Source organism: Coregonus lavaretus (assembly GCF_964263955.1).
Source record: "Coregonus lavaretus genome assembly, chromosome: 8".
Classification (NCBI taxonomy): Eukaryota; Metazoa; Chordata; class Actinopteri; order Salmoniformes; family Salmonidae; genus Coregonus; species Coregonus lavaretus.
In genome coordinates, this window is record NC_139995.1 from 6585329 (window position 1) to 6604287 (window position 18959).

The 18959-nt window shown below is 45.3% G+C and overlaps 1 long non-coding RNA gene across 1 annotated transcript; it reads left to right on the forward strand.

Annotated features, from left to right (window-relative positions):
* The first annotated feature begins 10545 nt into the window (after positions 1-10545).
* Positions 10546-11596, forward strand: LOC311133628. Its single transcript, XR_014613611.1, has 3 exons — positions 10546-10971; positions 11076-11214; positions 11346-11596. It is a non-coding gene; the product is annotated as an uncharacterized lncRNA (long non-coding RNA).
* Positions 11597-18959: the final 7363 nt, after the last annotated feature.

Genomic DNA, 18959 nt, shown 5'->3' on the forward strand with positions numbered 1-18959 from the left:
CATATGGACCATTTAAATTCTTCCCACCCACTCAGGCCTTGATAACCTATGGGCTGGGGAGCATTCAAAAATAATTTTCCAGATCATAGCACGTGTGTTTAATGTGGTGGGGTGTGATAATCCATTGTTCTCCTCATTTCAGTAGCCTAAACAGTTCAATACTCCAGTGCCCCATGCATCTGTTGTACATTGTCTGTTAAAAGGCTGTCCTGTAGTCTATACATTCAATTAATTACCATTTCCACTGTTCTCCTTGTCCAAGTTATTCAGGAATCAGGTAGCTTCTTTTGCTGATTTCAGTGTGACATCTCTTTCCTTCCATTTGACCCGTAGTTGTGCGGGATACACCAGAGAGAATGGGATTCGATTTTCCAAAGCTTTTTCTTTATGGGGTCGAATTCTCTGCATTTCGTGTAGAGGTCTCTGCTCATGTCGGCATTGATGTAGATCTGGTTGCCCTCATACATCAAAAGGTCAGACTCCCGACTTTTTGCCTTGGATGGCCAGTCGTAGAATTTGATCTTTGTTCCTATATTTAAGGAACTTTGCGATGATGCCCCTTTGTTTGCTGCTCGTGTCCCCTCTCGAACCGCCTGTTAGATGTTCTTGTTCAATTGTGGGGGAGCCCATGTGAAGTTCTCCTGGCCAAGTAGTTGTGGCATTACCTTCTCCAGGAATTCTTCCATTCCGGTTGTTCCACAACTTTTGGGGAAATGTACGAAATGAAGATTTGAAAGGCGACGACTGAAGTCTTCGATCCCATTTAATATTTTAGTAAGCCCCATAATTATGTATTTTTGTTCATCCACAGTTTTCTGGAGCTTTTCTCATGCGATTTTCTTCAGGGTTAACCAGGTTTCGGCCTCCTCCATGCGTTTGCCCAGTTCAGTCATATCAGTTTAGATTATTTTTCTTCATCTGCTTGGACAGTTTCTCATGCCAGTGCGAATTTCGAGTCTTCAGCTACTTGGTCCATGGTCCCATTGTTTCGCAGTGTTTGGTCGTCTCTATTTCTCTATATAGTATTTACCATAACATGCAGTTGCCAACATAACATTTCAGTTATTTCTTGACTGACTTTAGAGTCGAGTTCTTTCTTATTTAAGAGGCATAATTTTTGTAAAGAAAGGGAATACCAAACGGATCACCTTCACCTTTTTTATTTTAATTAACCTTTATTTAACTAGGCATGACTACCACATGGTCGCAATACCGGAAATCTCTCTCTCTCTCTTTCCAGCTGCCCAGGGCTGGAGAGTCTGGTGTTCAGGACTGTCATTGTGATTGAAGACAAACTGAGAAACATTTACCACAAATCACAAGTTTGAAAAAGGGAGAAAGAGAGGACACTTGTGCAGATTGAGCAAAGTGTGTGTCCAAATGTGAAAAGTTACTTCAAAATCTTTTCAGACAGTAGCAACGCAACCAAAGAAACACAAAAGATAAACATATCCCTAAACATGCTAATAGAGGCCTTTTTACCTAAATGTCAACTTTTGGAATTCAATCTGGGTTGTGTGTGTGTTACAATTACCTCTCTCTCCAGTCAGATAGTAATACAAAGAATAACAAATGGAGGGAATGCAATCATGGTGGCCTGTGAAGCCTTCCTCTCGGATAATGTGCATGTGAGTGCGTGTGTGTGACACTGTGTGGTGCGTAGCTCCTGTCAGACAGGCCGAGGCGTCACATCAGGGCATAATCACTGTCATAGACATACACACACTCACAACGCACCATGCCCCACACACCGTGCTGCACACACCGGGCTACACACAGCCCCACGTTGACTGTGTGACACCACCCACAGCAGCACACCATACTATAAAGTGGGCAAGATTTTTCCTAGGACCCCCTGCTAGCATCTTCCTCTCCTGAGCCATGTCTGCTCTGCTGGGCCTTCTCTGTCATATAAACTCAGAATCGCTGGAATGGACTGTTTTATTGTGTATTATCAGAGCTGAATGACTTGCCATAGAGACAATTACAGTGTGTTTGGAGTGTAGATTGACGTATGATTGCGTGTGTATGTGTTTTATTATGCAGTCAATCAGAGACACACTCTTTCAATTGACTTGATAATGTAGGAGAAAAAGAAAAGCGGTCAGGAATATTTGGAGAAAGTATCAATTTCAAGTCAGCCATTTTCTCTTCTCATTAATCTTTTGCAAATTAAAGTAATGTTTCTGGCTGTCTGTATATCATCAGGGCCAAGTGTTTTCCCTGACTGACCATGTGATTAGACCAAGGAAAAACAGACCCTAAATATTATTCCAAAGTTTGTTTCACAATCAAGGATAGCTTTGGAAATAAGTGTTTTCATTTGTTTTCATATTTTATCCTTTGGGATTCAAATGCACATCTTGTTAATGTACAGTCAGTTTGATTTGCAACCCAGAATAAAATGTAATTCACAAATCTATGACACAGAAGCTGTGGTTACACCTTGCATTAACATGTGGTTGTCGTCATCCAATCAAGATGATCCGATCACTATCTGATCGAGATTTGTTGTGTCTACACATGGTAATAAAATTGCCTTATCTGCCCACTGAGTCCGCATTGTGACCAGATTCGCTGGTCCCTCCCTGTATACAAATTAACCCAACCTGCCTTGGACCTCCCCTTATGACAGCACACGTTTATAGTTAATTGTTGTATACTCTCATCATCCCAGCTTATTTTGTTATCCAACGATTTAAGACTGAGCGTAATACTGTCCCGATAACCTCGACCGGGCCACAGCCGTACAAATAAATATTCAGAGAATCTCTCCCATTCCTAAAAAAAAAGTCACCACACAAACGAGCTGAATATCTGGATGTGGGCCGACAGGACCCTGAACAGCTTCTCCACCCAAGCCATTAGACTGCTAAATAGTTAGGTAGCTACAGTATGAAGGCCTAGATTGCAATGAAGAAGAAGGCAACCAGATCTTTCTCAAGCAGCGTTGAGGTGGATGCTAGCGTGGCATCACAAGATAGCAATGTCAAAGGTTATTTTCAATTCAAGATTACAATAATATAAAGATAACTGATGTAAACATCCATGCCTAAAGATCAACCCTGTCCAGAGACCTGTTTGGATGAATGCGAAGCGCCATTCAGAGATGCACCGTTTCTGTTTCTACCGTGTCATTAGGGCCAAAGTGTCATTCTTATTTATACTGTGCATTAGTTGTATTTTTTACATTAATGCGTTTGAGCCAACTGTGTCTCTTCACAATCCCCATCGTGCTGTAAGGTGTTATTTTTTCTGTTATTTTTTAATCTGTTTTTATTGCTAGCTTGAGTTACCTGGGCTGGCTGAGAGTTCCATTTAGTCATGTCTCTATTTAATACTCAGTGTTTCTATTGAAGAGACCTCTGGTTGCATGTCTTGTGTGATACCAATGAGTGTCCGAACTGTGTGCCAACTGCTTGAAAAGGCAGTTCGGTACCTTCAACACATCAACACCTCGCACAAAGACCAATAGTGGGTGGCTGTGTCTGTGTGAACGTTGGACATGTTGACTCAATCAGTTACTGTTGTGACAGTGGTATGGTAGTCCTGGGGTACAGGCTTGGTGGGGCAATAATTTGCATTCCCAGCACTGCACCCAGACCTCCTGTTACAACTTACCCTGACCCTTGCAGCCATTAGCTAGCTTAAATGTTTTGCTACAAATCAAATGCAAATGTATTTGTCACATGCGCCGTATACAACAGGTGTAGACCTTACCGTGAAACGCTTACTTACAAGCCCTTAAACAACAATGCAGTTCAAGAAATAGAGTTAAGAAAATATTTACTACATAAACTAAATAAAAAAATTAAATAAAAAGTAAAACAATAAAATAACAGTAACGAGTGTCAGGATGTCAGTGTGATGCGGTAGGACGAAGTCAGGCGCAGGACACAGAGCTAATCGAAAACGTACTTTACTCGTAGGTAACGTAAATAACATAACCTCCACGCAGGGAGGAAACAAACCCACTCACCAGACGACAACCAAACATGAACAAACACGCACAACATACAGTGGGGGCCAGAGGGTTAAATAGGGAAGTAATCAATACCTAATGGGAACCAGGTGTGAACAATAAAGACAAGTAGAACACAGAAACATAGATCGGTAGCAGCTAGTACTCCGGTGACGACGAATGGCGAAACCTGCCCGAGCAAGGAGAAGGAGCAGCCTCGGCTGAATCCGTGACAGTACCCCCCCCCCACCTTGACGTGCGGCTCCAGCCGTGCGCCGACACCGGCCTCGGGGACGGCCAGGAGGACGTGGCGCAGGGCGAGTCGGATGACGACGGTGGAAATCCCTCAACATGGAGGGATCGAGGACCCAGCACCGTTCCTCCGGACCGTACCCCTCCCACTCCACGAGATACTGGACGCCTCGAATCCAGGATGGAACGGACCGAGTACGCCGGTCGCACTGCTTTGCTTTATCTTGGCCAGGTCGCAGTTGTAAATGAGAACTTGTTCTCAACTGGCTTACCTGGTTAAATAAAGGTTAAAAAAAATAAAATAAAAATAACAAACCTCGTTCAATCTCCTCAGGACTATAAATGGCCCCACAAACCGCCGACCCAGCTTCCGGCAGGGCAGGCGAAGGGGCAGGTTTCGGGTCGAGAACCAGACCCGGTCCCCCGGTGCATACACCGGGGCCTCACTGCGGTGGCGGTCGGCGCTCACCATTTGTCGCCCGATGGCCCGCTGCAGGCGTACATGGGCAGCGTTCCAGGTCTCTTCTGAGCGCCGAAACCACTCATCCACCACAGGAGCCTTGATCTGGCTCTGATGCCAAGGTGCCAGGACCGGCTGATAACCTAACACACACTGAAAGGGAGAAAGGTTAGTGGATGAGTGGCGGAGTGAGTTTTGGGCCATCTCTGCCCAGGGGATAAAACCCGACCACTCCCCTGACCGGTCCTGGCAATAGGACCGCAGAAACCTACCCACATCCTGGTTAACTCTCTCCACCTGCCCATTACTCTCGGGGTGAAAACCTGAGGTCAGGCTGATCGAGACCCCCAGACATTCCATGAACGCCCTCCAGACCCTTGAGGTGAACTGGGGACCCCGATCCGATACAATATCCTCAGGCACCCCGTAGTGCCGGAAGACGTGTGTAAATAGGGCCTCAGCAGTTTGTAGGGCCGTAGGGAGACCTGGCATAGGAAGGAGACGGCAGGACTTAGAAAACCGATCCACAACGACCAGGATCGTGGTGTTTCCTTGTGAGGGGGGAAGGTCCGTAACAAAATCCACCGATAGATGGGACCACAGCCAGAACTTGAAACTCTAGACCCGCACCACTACAGCCCCGTCAATGTGAATGGGGGCGTGTTCGGCCCTCCTTTTCATATTAACTTTAGCATTGCAGAATTACATCAAATATATCTACACACACTGGTTATAAACCTAATATAATTGTTGAATCTAACTACAAAGCAGGTGATGCCATCACAACAACAAATTTGGTCCAAAAAATGACTTTACCTCAAAATAAAAATGAGGGTTGAGGACTAAACTGAGCATGTGCACGGTGAGTCACATGATTCTAGCTTGTTCCTGTTTGAAGATATGGAGAGTGTTACAACCATCCCCGGTCTCCCCTACACGGGATATCACTTTTCAACAGGAAAACTTCAAAAATAATTGGAGGTTGTCTTTAAAGCAATCCCACTGGGCACACCACATCATTTCAAGGTGGAAATGTTGGTCATATTTAGTTGAGATGTTGATCAATGAGATTTCAACCTTTTATTCACCCACTCAAAATGACAGACTACAGTTGTTTTTTAAATGTTGGTAGTATTGAGTTTGGAAACTATACTCAACAAATAATCAACTACATTTAAATATTGGAGTGAGGTTGAGAACACATTGTGATATGATTTGACCAAAACACCCCATGAATTCAACAGGGATTATCACCAATCCATGAAGTGTGGTGATTAGACGTTTAGAAGTAGTTGCCATTTTGTCATGTAGGCTTCTTTACATTAAACAAGGATAAGAGATAAGAATAGGAAAACAAACTGTATCAACCAGGACCTTTCTGATGTTCCACACTCTTGAAAAGCACCCTGATTTCTATAACACAAATTCTACTCATGATGCAAAATATATCTTTCAGATTTAAGCCCTATTCGCACGAACTAGTACAGTATTACTAGAGAACGTTGGTTATGTAATTATTACCCCAGAATATCCATTATTCCAGAGGAGGATTCTGACGTTTTTTTTCAATAAATTGACCGTTATGACTGAAGCCTGGAGGTTTCTATTCTAGGCGTGATGATATTTCAACATGTCCAGGTGATAACAGGCTACATTGATAACTCAAGCTTGACTCCCGAGTTTCTAAACCATATCAAACCATCTTTGGTATAGAGTCGCCATAATATTTGAATTGAGGAAGTGTGATCATAATCATTATTTTAGCGATCCGCAGTAGAATACGTCCTAAATGCTCCCCAGCCTTCAGATGCACTTACACTTCAGATTAATTTTTAGGCTATGGATGAGAACGTGAACTTGTCATTTCCAAAAGTTTAGCTCAGTTCTAATGCTGCTTTGTGATCTATTAACAGCATTTATTAGGCACAATATGTTTTTACTGACGCATTTGGCATGTTCAATTCATTGGCACAAAACGTATAAACGAAAGCATTCACCGTGAAAGTTGATGCATACATGTAGGCCATTCATATACAGTGGCTTGAGAAAGTATTCACCCCCCTTGGCATTTTTCCTATTTTGTTGCCTTACAACCTGGAATTAAAATGGATTTTTGGGGGGGTTTGTATCATTTGATTTACACAACATGCCTACCACTTTGAAGATGCAAGAAATAAGACACAAAAAAACAGAAAACTTGAGGGTTCATAACTATTCACCCTCCCTAAAGTCAATACTTTGTAGAGCCACCTTTTGCAGCAATTACAGCTGCAAGTCTCTTGGGGTATGTCTCTATAAGCTTGGCAGATCTAGCAATTGTGTCACGATCGTTACAGGAAGCGGACCAAGGCGCAGCGTGATATGCATACTTTCTTTATTTTAAGTACACACACGAACCAAAACAACAAAACAAACGATACGTGAAGTCCTGGGTTGAACACAAACCTTCCGGAACAAGATCCCACAAGAAACATGTGCCAACAGGCTGCCTAAGTATGGTCTCCAATCAGAGACAACGAGCTACAGCTGTCTCTGATTGGGAACCACCCTGGCCAACATAGAAACTAAACGATCTAGAACACAACATAGAAAACTATAACATAGAAAATCCACACCCTGGCTCAACATATAAGAGTCCCCAGAGCCAGGGCGTGACAGTACCCCCCCCCCAAAAGGCGCGGACTGCGACCGCGCCAACCAAACACAAGAGGGTAGGGGCCGGGTGGGCATTCCGCCTCGGTGGCGGATCCGGCTCCGGGCGTGACCACCACTCTCTCTCTACCCCCCCCGTAGCGCCCCTGGTCTGGTCTGGTCCCGCTGACCGGAGCTGGACATCGGTGGAGCGGATTGCTCTGGCTCCGGTGTGGAGCAGCTGACCAGTGCCGGACCAGGCACCGGTGGAACAGGCACGGACCGTGCCGGACTGACGACGCACACCACTGGCTTGGTGCGGGGAGCAGGAACGGGCCGGACCGGGCTGACGACGCGCACCACTAGCTTGGTGCGGGGAGCAGGAACGGGCCGGACCGGGCTGACGACGCGCACCACTGGCTTGGTGCGGGGAGCAGGTACGGGCCGGACCGGGCTGACGACGCGCACCACTGGCTTGGTGCGGGGAGCAGGAACGGGCCGGGCTGACGACACGCACCACTGGCTTGGTGCGCGGAGCAGGAACGGGCCGGACCGGGCTGGCGACGCGCACCACTGGCTTGGTGCGGGGAGCAGGAACGGGCCGGACCGGGCTGGCGACGCGCACCACTTGCTTGGTGTGGGGAGCAGGAACGGGCCGGACCGGGCTGACGACGCGCACCACTGGCTTGGTGCGGGGAGCAGGAACGGGCTGACGACGCGCACCACTGGCTTGGTGCGGGGAGCAGGAACGGGCCGGACCGGGCTGACGACGCACACCACTGGCTTGGTGCGGGGAGCAGGAACGGGCCGGAACGGGCTGGCGACGCGCACCACAGGCTTAGTGCGAGGGACAGGAACAGGCCAGGCTGCACTGGAGGTCTGGAACGGAGAGCTGACACAACCCGTCCTGGCTGAATGCCTATTTCCACACACTCTGTGTGAGGCATCAGCACAGGACGTACAGGGCTGTGCACTCGTACTGACACTACAGCACGTGGCACTGGCGCAGGATATCCAGGACCGAGGAGGGGTACTGGAGGCCACGAGCGTTGAGCCGGCACACTCCGTCCTGGCTGCATGCCCACCTTAGCACGACACGTGCATGGTGCTAGCACAGGACGTACAGGACTGTGCCGGAACACTCGCGGCACAGTACGTAGCTGCGCATAACTCGGAACCTGCCCAGTTTCACGCTGCCTAGCCTGAGTACGGGAGTTGGCTCTGCTCTACCTCTAGGCTCCGCCAACCACCCTTCCAGCCCCCCAAACCTGGTGGCCTCCTCTCCTAGTCCGCCGATTCGTCCTGTAGCTGCCTCCAGCAGCCCCGTCGTCCACGGCGTGTGCCCCCCCAAAAAAATTACTTGGGGTTGCCTCTCGCGTGTCCGTCGTCGGCACGGTTGGCGCCATTTCTCCTCTCCTGCCTGGGCATTTACTTTTGCCCTCTGCCCGCGAATATGTCCTCCCATGACCACCATTCGCCCACCTGGGACATCGCCAACTTCTCCTCCTGGGCACGCTGCTTGGTCCTCTGGTGGTGGGATCTTCTGTCTCGGTCGTTACATGATGACTCGGACCAAGGCGCAGCGTGATTAGCGTACATTTTATTTACCGTACTGCACACAAAACAAAACAACAAACCAAACGATACGTGAAGTCCTAGGTTATACACACCAAAACAAACCTTTCGGAACAAGATCCCACAAAATACTAGTGCCAAACAGGCTGCCTAAGTATGGTCCCCAATCAGAGACAACGAGCTACAGCTGTCTCTGATTGGGAACCACCCTGGCCAACATAGATATAAACGATCTAGAACAAAAGCATAGAAAATGTAACAGAAACTCCACACCCTGGCTCAACATTTAAGAGTCCCCCGAGCCAGGGCGTGACACATTGGGATTTTTGCCCATTATTCAAGGCTAAACTGCTCCAGCTCCTTCAAGTTGGATGGGTTCTTCTGGTGTACAGCAATCTTTAAGTCATACTACAAATTCTCAATTGGATTGAGGTCTGGGCTTTTACTAGGCCATTCCAAGACATTTAAATGTTTCCCCTTAAACCACTAAAGTGTTGTTTTAGCAGTATGCTTAGGGTTTCCCTCAAGAATTTCCCTGTATTTAGCGCCATCCATCATTCATTAAATTCTGACCAGTTTCCCAGTCCCTGCCGATGAAAAATATCCCCACAGCATGATGCTGCCACCACCATTCTTCACTGTGGGGACGGTGTTCTCGGGGTGATGAGAGGTGTTGGGATTGCGCCAGACATAGTGTTTTCCTTGATGGCCAAAAAGCTCAATTTTAGTCTCATCTGACCAGAGTACCTTCTTCCATATGTTTGGGGAGTCTCCCACATGCCTTTTGGCAAACACCAAACGTTTGCTTATTTTTTTCTTTAAGCAATGGCTTTTTTCTGGCCACTCTTCCGTAAAGCCCAGCTCTGTGGAGTGTATGGCTTAAAGTGGTCCTATGGACAGATACTCCAATCTCCGCTGTGGAGCTTTGCAGATCCTTCAGGGTTATCTTTGGTCTCTTTGTTGCCTCTCTGATTAATGCCCTCCTTGCCTGGTCCGTGAGTTTTGGTGGGCGGCCCTCTCTTGGCAGATTTGTTGTGGTGCCATATTCTTTCCATTTTTTAATAATGTATTTAATGGTGCTTCGTGGGATGTTAAAAGTTTCTGATATTTTTTTATAACCCTGGGCCCGTATCCTTAAAGATTCTGAGAATCCTCTCAGAGAGCTCCTAACTTAACCTAAAAATTCCTTGCCAGGAGTTTTAGCTTAGAAGTGATTCCAGAACATTTTCAGTGAACTCTGAGCCAGGAATGGATGAAAAATCCTATCTTAGTGAGGAGGTGTGGTTGACCCCGTTGCTAGGTATGAGTCATCATTTCAAAAGCCGTGATTGGTTGATCCTACAAGTTTGATGAAAATGAACTTTTGGTGATAATGAGCAAAGGATGTACCCTCAAATCAATAAACATAATTATACACTCTAATCTTATGCAGACTATAATTGTAAATAATATTTCACATTCAAGAAAATATCTGGAAAATGAATAGTAAGCTGTAGGGGTTATAGCCTAACATTAGAATCTAAAATATGTGAAAACTTAAGCTCATTACACCCTGTTCAAATAATGATTTGTGTCTCATTTGCTCATATTAATATCCTAGCTGGCATATTTTGTACTTTCACTTCCATATGGACCCCATTGAAAACAAGATGGCCTATCTCAAGGGGCTGTCCTTAATGAAGTAGAAATTGCAACGTTACAACTCAGTGTGAACTTAACGAGGGTAACACAGCTCAGCTTTTAACAATGTCTGTGATTGCTGGCTGGTCTATTTATGAAGGCTTGTTAACAAATATCCTACAAACACAGAAAATGGAGAAAAAAAGGAATCGCAAGCCGAACTGGACTGAGGAGCAAGGTTTGTTGCTGGCCCAGTTGGTGAACGAACATAAAGGTATGTTACGAGGAAAATTTGGCCCAACTGTCACTAGCCAAGGCAAGAGGCGCGCCTGGGACACAATATCCCAAACAATCAATGCCTCTTTTCCACTGGTGGTGCGGACAGGCGACGATTGTGAGAAAAGGTGGTATGTGCTGCAGTCCAAGGCAAAAGATGAGATTGCAGCACACAAGCGGGAATCCTCACTCACAGGTGAGCAAAATACTATGGCCTACCACATAATCTGCCAATTTGCTCCTGCTGGCAAAGTTAATTTACATGCCTAAGTACTGTGTTCATTGACTGTTTCTTTGTAGGGGGTGGACCACCTGAAAAGCGGCTGTCCCAGGTGGCCGACACTGTCTTTCAAGTCCTGGGACACTCTGAGGTCAGTGTCACCGGGCTGCCAACAGGCATTGACACGTCAATGATGCAGGCCCTTGAAATGCAGCAAAGGTAGGACACAGGGTTATTCATATCAACAGTGTTTATTCATTGCAGAAGCCATTTCATGTGTTATCCATGCTCATTGTATTAAATTAATTTAATCAAAACAATAATTAAACTAGGCCTATGTATTTCTGTAGCATGGAGCCATCACAAGAACCGGGCCCATCAAGTTTGCCGCCTGAACCATCTGCAGCTGCTACTCAGGATAGCCCGGCGGATCAAACACCATTCCCATCCGCAGCACCTGCTCCGTCAGCATCCCTGCAGGAGAGAAGATTGCAACTCACAATTGATGTGTTTGAACAACAAAAAAAAGTCCTTTCCCTTCAGGAGGAGTACTACCGCCTTAAAATTGAACACCTAAAAAATAAACCATTTAGAGATTGTGTTCTGTGTCTTGCATTTAACAGTTGCAGGTGATGTGCAGTAAAACTGTGGTAGTTCTTAATACCATCACAAGTTCTCAAATGACATGGGGCTACAGCTTGCCTGAAATGTAAATTTGTGAAGTTTGCCCTGTAAGGCAGTCCACTCTGGGCTAGGTTCCCCTGTGGAATGTGAATATCTTCTTCACCACCATCCTCATCGTTGTCTCCATCCTCATCCTCATCGCCATCCTCCAGAGGTTCTGCAATCTGTCTAACCTTGCAAATATTGTGTAATATTGCACAGGCTATGATGAGTTTGCTGACTTTTTCAGGCCTCAGCCGCACCTCTCCGTGGAGAACATGAAAGCGCCTCTTAAGCTGGCCTATGCCACGCTCCACCACCGCTCTTGTTGTCTTGTGGGCCCTACAATAGAATACAGACCTTTAATTATTTGATGGAAATATTGCACTACTTGGATGCTCTAACATATTGCTTGCATTTCATTTCCATGATTTTTGTATTGTTTGGCTTACCTGTTATAGTTTAGTTGGGGCCCTTGGCGTGGCTGGAGGTAAGGTGTAAGGAGCCATGGTTTGCATGGGTAGCCACTGTCCCCTAACAAGTGGCAATTAGCTGGCACATAGCGTCTCTCAAAAAGCTGTCTGATGCCACTCTCGGAGAGCATTCTCGCATCATGTGTGGAGCCTGGCCATTTAGCCACAATGTCCAAAATCTTCCAGGCCGCATTGAACACTATTTGCACATTGATGCTGTGGAAATTCTTCCTGTTAACAAAGACAGCCTCGTCCTCTGATGGCGCAATTATTCTCACATGTGTTCCATCAATTACACCCACAACGCCAGGGAATCCTGCAATGTCCATAAATGCCCTTTTATGTGTGTGTAAAGTGCGGGCATCCAGCGGGAATGAAACAAATTGTGTCACAATATTAGGTTGTGACAAAGCTGTCAGTGTTTGGGTGATGACTCTGCTGACGGAGGATTGGGACAGACCCAAGTCATCACTGCTGCATTGTTGCATTTTCCCTGTTGCCAAATACCTCAGGGTTGTGATTACTTTCTTCTCCGGTGTAATAGCGTTGTGGCGTCGAGTTGGTGAAGTAATTGCATCTCTAAGGAGATCCACCACAAACATGATTCCTGCACGATCCAATCTGTAGCGTCTCAATAATTCCCTGTCATCCAGTGTTTGCAGGACATCTCTCCTGCCTCCTCTGTTGGCCATTTTGTGCAGCTGCTTAGGGTAACTCCTAAGCCACTAAAAGTCCTCTTCCCTGCTCTTAGCAGATCTCGCCTTAGGAGCCCTTTTAAGCGCTAGGACTCTTGAGGAATAGCTTTTATATTAACTGGGATTTTCGTGTCACTTTTAGGGGAAATTCTAAGAAAACGTCATGCCTCTGAGAATTTTCTTAGAATTTGGCCGCTAGGAGCCACTTTTTGCACAAAAATTCTTTAGAGATACGGGCCCTGATCTGTACTTCTCCACAACTTTGTCCCTGACCTGTTTGGAGAGCTTCTTGGTCTTCATGGTGCCGCTTGCTTGGTGGTGCCCCTTGCTTAGTTGTGTTGCAGACTCTGAGGCATTTCAGAACAGGTGTATATATACTGAGATCATTTGACAGATCATGTGACATTATTTAACTATTATTGATTTGGACTCCACCGTACCTATGATGCTGCAAAAGCTGGAGTCCGCAAAGGCCCTCTTCCCTTTGTTTCCTTTCATATTCATTGTTGACACGAGCCCTTTTGTCAGGGTTCTGTATAGAACACAAAATATGTACTTTACAAGGAACACACCATGACCTAATTTAAAAGTGAAACAAATATGGTAATAGTTTACCGGTGCATCACTCTTCACCTGGTCTGATATGTCTTTCCCTCCCAGCTTTGAGATATCTGTAATTTTACAAAGGACACTAATGCATTACACATACAGTACTACATGGCAATATAATGTCGTACCAATGAAACATTTAATTTCTCACCATGTATTTTCAAAAATCACTTTCCATTAGCTGCTCTTCCATCTTTAGTAAATCTTCCTCCATCTCTTTCAGATTGAAGTCAAATTTCTCAACCAGACTCAGACGATTGTCCTTTAAAAGGGTCACGGATCTCAAAGGAGATAGGATATTTATTTATTCTGAAACAAAGTAGTTTTACATTTCTTCACTTCTGTCACGTTCGTTGAGTACAGGATTGGACCATGGTGCAGCGTGGAATGCATACATGTTTATTAGCGAAGTTAACACACGACAAAACAACAAAAGCAACGTAACGTGAAGCTCACAATGGCTACACACAAACAAGCCAAACAAGAGTCAAGATCCCACAACATAGGTAGGCAAAATGGTTGCCTAAGTATGGTACCCAATCAGAGACAGCGATCGACAGCTGCCTCTGATTGGGAACCACACCCGGCCAACATAGATCTAAACATACTAGATCTACACATAGATATACACATTACATAGATACTCACACCCTGACCAAACCAACTAGCGAACTCTATGTCAGGGTGTGACAACTTCCAAATACAGTATAACAGCCTAATTTCAATATCATAGAAAATGGCTTAAAAATAACTTTGTCATACTTGCTTCCAGCATAGGAAAAGGGTCTGAGCCTTTGCAGCGCTTTGGTGAGGGGGATCTCTCATCTAAAAAGGCAGAAGGAAACCTCTGTGTCCCATATGACATATCCCTGGAGGATGAAGGCTCAAGATCCTCTGCAGTATAATATTGGACAGCATCATGGCAATTCTTGGTACAATTAGAATATCTTTCCCAAATACGTCGATCATGAATGAGAATTACGTCCAGCAGTTTCTACACACATTTGTAAGGCAACCCAAAAACCATATAATTTCTACCAAACTTTAAACCAAAGTTCTAAATGGAGAGTTTCGTACGTCTATCACAGCAAAAGGGTCTGATCCTTTTCAGCGATTTGGTGAGGGGTATCCCTCAATTAGGAAGGCAGAAGGAGACCTCAAACCCTCATGCTCCAGGGTTAAGCCAATGTGAGAGACCAAGATGATTCTCTTGCAATAAAAGATTGGACATCATGCAAAAAAAAATAACAATTAGAATACCCTCACCGTCATTACTTGGTGACTTGTGCTGCATTTTAGCCTTTTGCTTCTTTGTAGCATGGCACAGGTTTTCTGGTGCTTCAGGGCATATTTTGGTGGGGGCTTGGGTAGACCTTTGCCTGAAAATATACATGCATGTGTAAAATAACATTCAGCCTTTTTCTACACACATTTATCTTGTGTTTAAGTTTTATTGAAGTGGACGAATTCTTCAAAAGTAAACCTAAACCCATTAGCAAAATTTAAACCAAAATTCTACAACATGCCAAAGTTAACATCCCAAGCCCCTACCCCCTAGCCTGGAAATCCGGACAGATTTCAGCTCAGTTTCACGTTTCACTACACTAAAAATTGTGAAACATGGAGTGATTCCGTCTGGATTGAGGCTACCTTTCCACTAGCCACACTCTTGTAGATTTGAAAGGATCAGTTAAAGTATTCCGGTAAAAGCTCCTCCCAGTCTATCAAAAGGCAAGGTGGTTGTTCAGTGGCTAGGGTTTAGGGACACGGGGTTGATTAGTAATCAGCATTGCAGGCTACCATACTTACATACTTTGGAGGCAGTAGTGGCTGGAGATTATATTCCTCATGCGATTTTAAACAACAATATACAGAATTAAAAACCATGCCAAGTATATTGAATGTACACAAATTGTCAGTGTGTGTTTAAACCAAGGGTTGGAATCGGTACAAGGAACAGAACAGAAAACTGTTAAAGAATGAATTTATTTGAGGAAACGAAAGTGAGCTATACTGTTCCAGAACAGAACAGTTATATTAAAAGCATGGGAAGTGAATGAAATAATCTTATTAAATACTTATTTCTTTACATAGTTGAATGTGCTGACAACAAAATCACACAAAAACGATCAATGGAAATCAAATGTATCAACCCATGGAGGTCTGGATTTGGAGTCACCCTCAAAATCAAAGTGGAAAACCACACTACAGGCTGATCCAACTTTGATGTAATGTCCTTAAAACAAGTCAAAATGAGGCTCAGTAGTGGATGTGGCCTCCACGTGCCTGTATGACCTCCCTACAACGCCTGGGCATGCTCCTGATGAGGTGGCGGATGGTCTCCTGAGGGATCTCCTCCCAAACCTGGACTAAAGCATCCACCAACTCCTGGACAGTCTGTGGTGCAACGTGGCGTTGGTGGATGGAGCGAGACATGATGTCCCAGATGTGCTCAATTGGATTCAGGTCTGGGGAACGGGCGGGCCAGTCCATAGCATCAATGCCTTCCTCTTGCAGGAACTGCTGACACACTCCAGCCACATGAGGTCTAGCATTGTCTTGCATTAGGAGGAACCCAGGGCCAACCGCACCAGCATATGGTCTCACAAGGGGTCTGAGGATCTCATCTCGGTACCTAATGGCAGTCAGGCTACCTCTGGCGAGCACATGGAGGGCTGTGCGGCCCCCCAAAGAAATGCCACCCCACGACTGACCCACTGCCAAACCGGTCATGCTGGAGGATGTTGCAGGCAGCAGAACATTCTCCACGGCGTCTCCAGACTCTGTCACGTCTGTCACATGTGCTCAGTGTGAACCTGCTTTCATCTGTAAAGAGCACAGGGCACCAGTGGCGAATTTGCCAATCTTGGTGTTCTCTGGCAAATGCCAAACGTCCTGCACGGTGTTGGGCTGTAAGCACAACCCCCACCTGTGGACGTCGGGCCCTCATACCACCCTCATGGAGTCTGTTTCTGACCGTTTGAGCAGACACATGCACATTTGTTGCCTGCTGGAGGTCATTTTGCAGGACTCTGGCAGTGCTCCTCCTGCTCCTCCTTGCACAAAGGTGGAGGTAGCGGTCCTGCTGCTGGGTTGTTGCCCTCCTACGGCCTCCTCCACATCTCCTGATATACTGGCCTGTCTCCTGGTAGCGCCTCCATGCTCTGGACACTACGCTGACAGACACAGAAAACCTTCTTGCCACAGCTCGCATTGATGTGCCATCCTGGATGAGCTGCACTACCTGAGCCACTTGTGTGGGTTGTAGACTCCTTCTCATGCTACCACTAGAGTGAAAGCACCGCCAACATTCAAAAGTGACCAAAACATCAGCATAGGAACTGAGAAGTGGTCTGTGGTCACCACCTGCAGAACCACTTCTTTATTGGGGGTGTCTTGCTAATTGCCTATAATTTCCACTTGTTGTCTATATCATTTGCATAACAGCATGTGAAATTTATTGTCAATCAGTGTTGCTTCCTAAGTGGACAGTTTGATTTCACAGAAGTGTGATTGACTTGGAGTTACATTGTGTTGTTTAAGTGTTCCCTTAATTTTTTTGAGCAGTATATTTGTTCCGCACTTTTGAAATGTACAGCGACAGAATTCAGAACATGGGCCGTTCTTACAGTATTCTCCCTGTACACCAAGTCAGAACCGAAGGATAAATTAATGGGGCATATAAGCTGACAATGAAAGCTCTTACAATATCCGATGACATTTCTCTAAAACGGGCTATAGGCTACATGTGCACCACCAACAGCTAACAGCTTACTACACAACATACACTTAGTATTTATTTCTTAGCTACAGTATACATATCTTCCTGGAATATCACATAATTTATGCAGCAGCATACAATACATTTTTGGACTCACCTTGTTGTTCTGTGCTCACTTGAACAGGGAGGTGGCACGGCGGTCCTTCGTGGGCAAATTTTGTAATCAATTTTGTCATCAAAGTCTGGCATTCTTTGGAATTATTGTGCTTTCAAGACAACTGGGAACTCGGAAAAAACAAGGTCGAATCATGATGACGTCAGTGATCTTCAGGTCAGAGCTCTAGAAAGAGGCCCGAATTCCCGACTTGCAATTCCTAGTTGGATGACCGTTCAAAACGTTTTTTTTTCTCCAGAGTTCCCACTTGTCTTGAAGGCACATTTCCCAGTTCTGCGTTTCCAGTTGTTTTGAGAGCGGCAGTCTCAATGACAAGGTGCTCCATCATGCTGGAAAAGGCATTGGTCGTCACCAAACTGTTCTTGGATGGTTGGGAGAAGTTGCTCTCGGAAGATGTGTTGGTACCATTCTTTATTCATGGCTGTGTTCTTAGGCAAAATTGTGAGTGAGCCCATTCCCTTGGCTGAGAAGCAACCCCATACATGAATGGTGTCAGGATGCTTTATTGTTGGAATGTCACAGGACTGATGGTAGCGCTCACCTTGTCTTCTCAAAACAGCCCTGAATGACGGGTGTCCACTGGGCGCAGCTGTCAACATTTGAGACAAAAATAAAAGAAAGCAATTGAATAAACATGACATTTATTTCAATATCATTTAAATAAATAGGCCTACAGCCTATTACTGTAGGTAGGCTATATATTAATGCAATCATCAAGGTTTTCATTTGAAGCATCTTCTTATCCTTCGCTTGTTTGTAACAATTGCAAAGACATTGGCAACTTTGTATCTGTACTCAATTTTGTTTTGAAGTTATCGGCAGTCATAGAGACAGATAAACACTGTGATTCTATGTTTAGCTGAGATCTGTGTATAAAGTGATGCGGGAGAGCAAAAAAACATCTAACGACATACTTAGCTGTTCGAGTGGTCTGAGGCAGGCCTTAGATTACGAGCATTTTAAGTGCAACGCTAATAACACTGGTTTGGAAAACAGCTGAGATTTAACGATGCACCTACGAAAGTTCTAACAATGAACTTAGCCTTAAGATGCTTTTGGGAAACCGGGCCCTGAACATACTTGGCAAAACTGTAATAGAGGGATCACTACATATTGCCTAGGATAAGGCAGACACAGCCTTGCTGATTAGGTCCTCGGGATAAATAATGTATCTTTTGCATTTGCGGATATTTGAGATACTTGCGAAGTCTTTGGAGCCACGTGGATGAATGAAGAAGGTGACAGTTTGAGTATGGTGAATGACATCATAGACGTCTCCCAGAGTCTGTCTTCACACCATACGCATATAATCTAATGGAAACCCTGAAATACAAGAAACTCCAACGTCGATAAATGGAGATGTAGCTACCTGATGGCTAGCCATGTAGGCCAAGTTATTGAATTCACCATAATATTCTCTCTGGATGTGTCCCCTCAGAGTGCAACACTAGCCTTCCATTCCAAGAAGCCTTTAATCTGACATTTTTCGCATGCTAAATATCCAGTATGGGATTTTAGCATGGCTGGTGCATCACACAGAAAAGCTTTGATTGTGACATGGTAAAGACCATTTGTCAGATCGATACCCCAAACCAGGATCACCTTCAACTCAGATAGGAGATCACTCA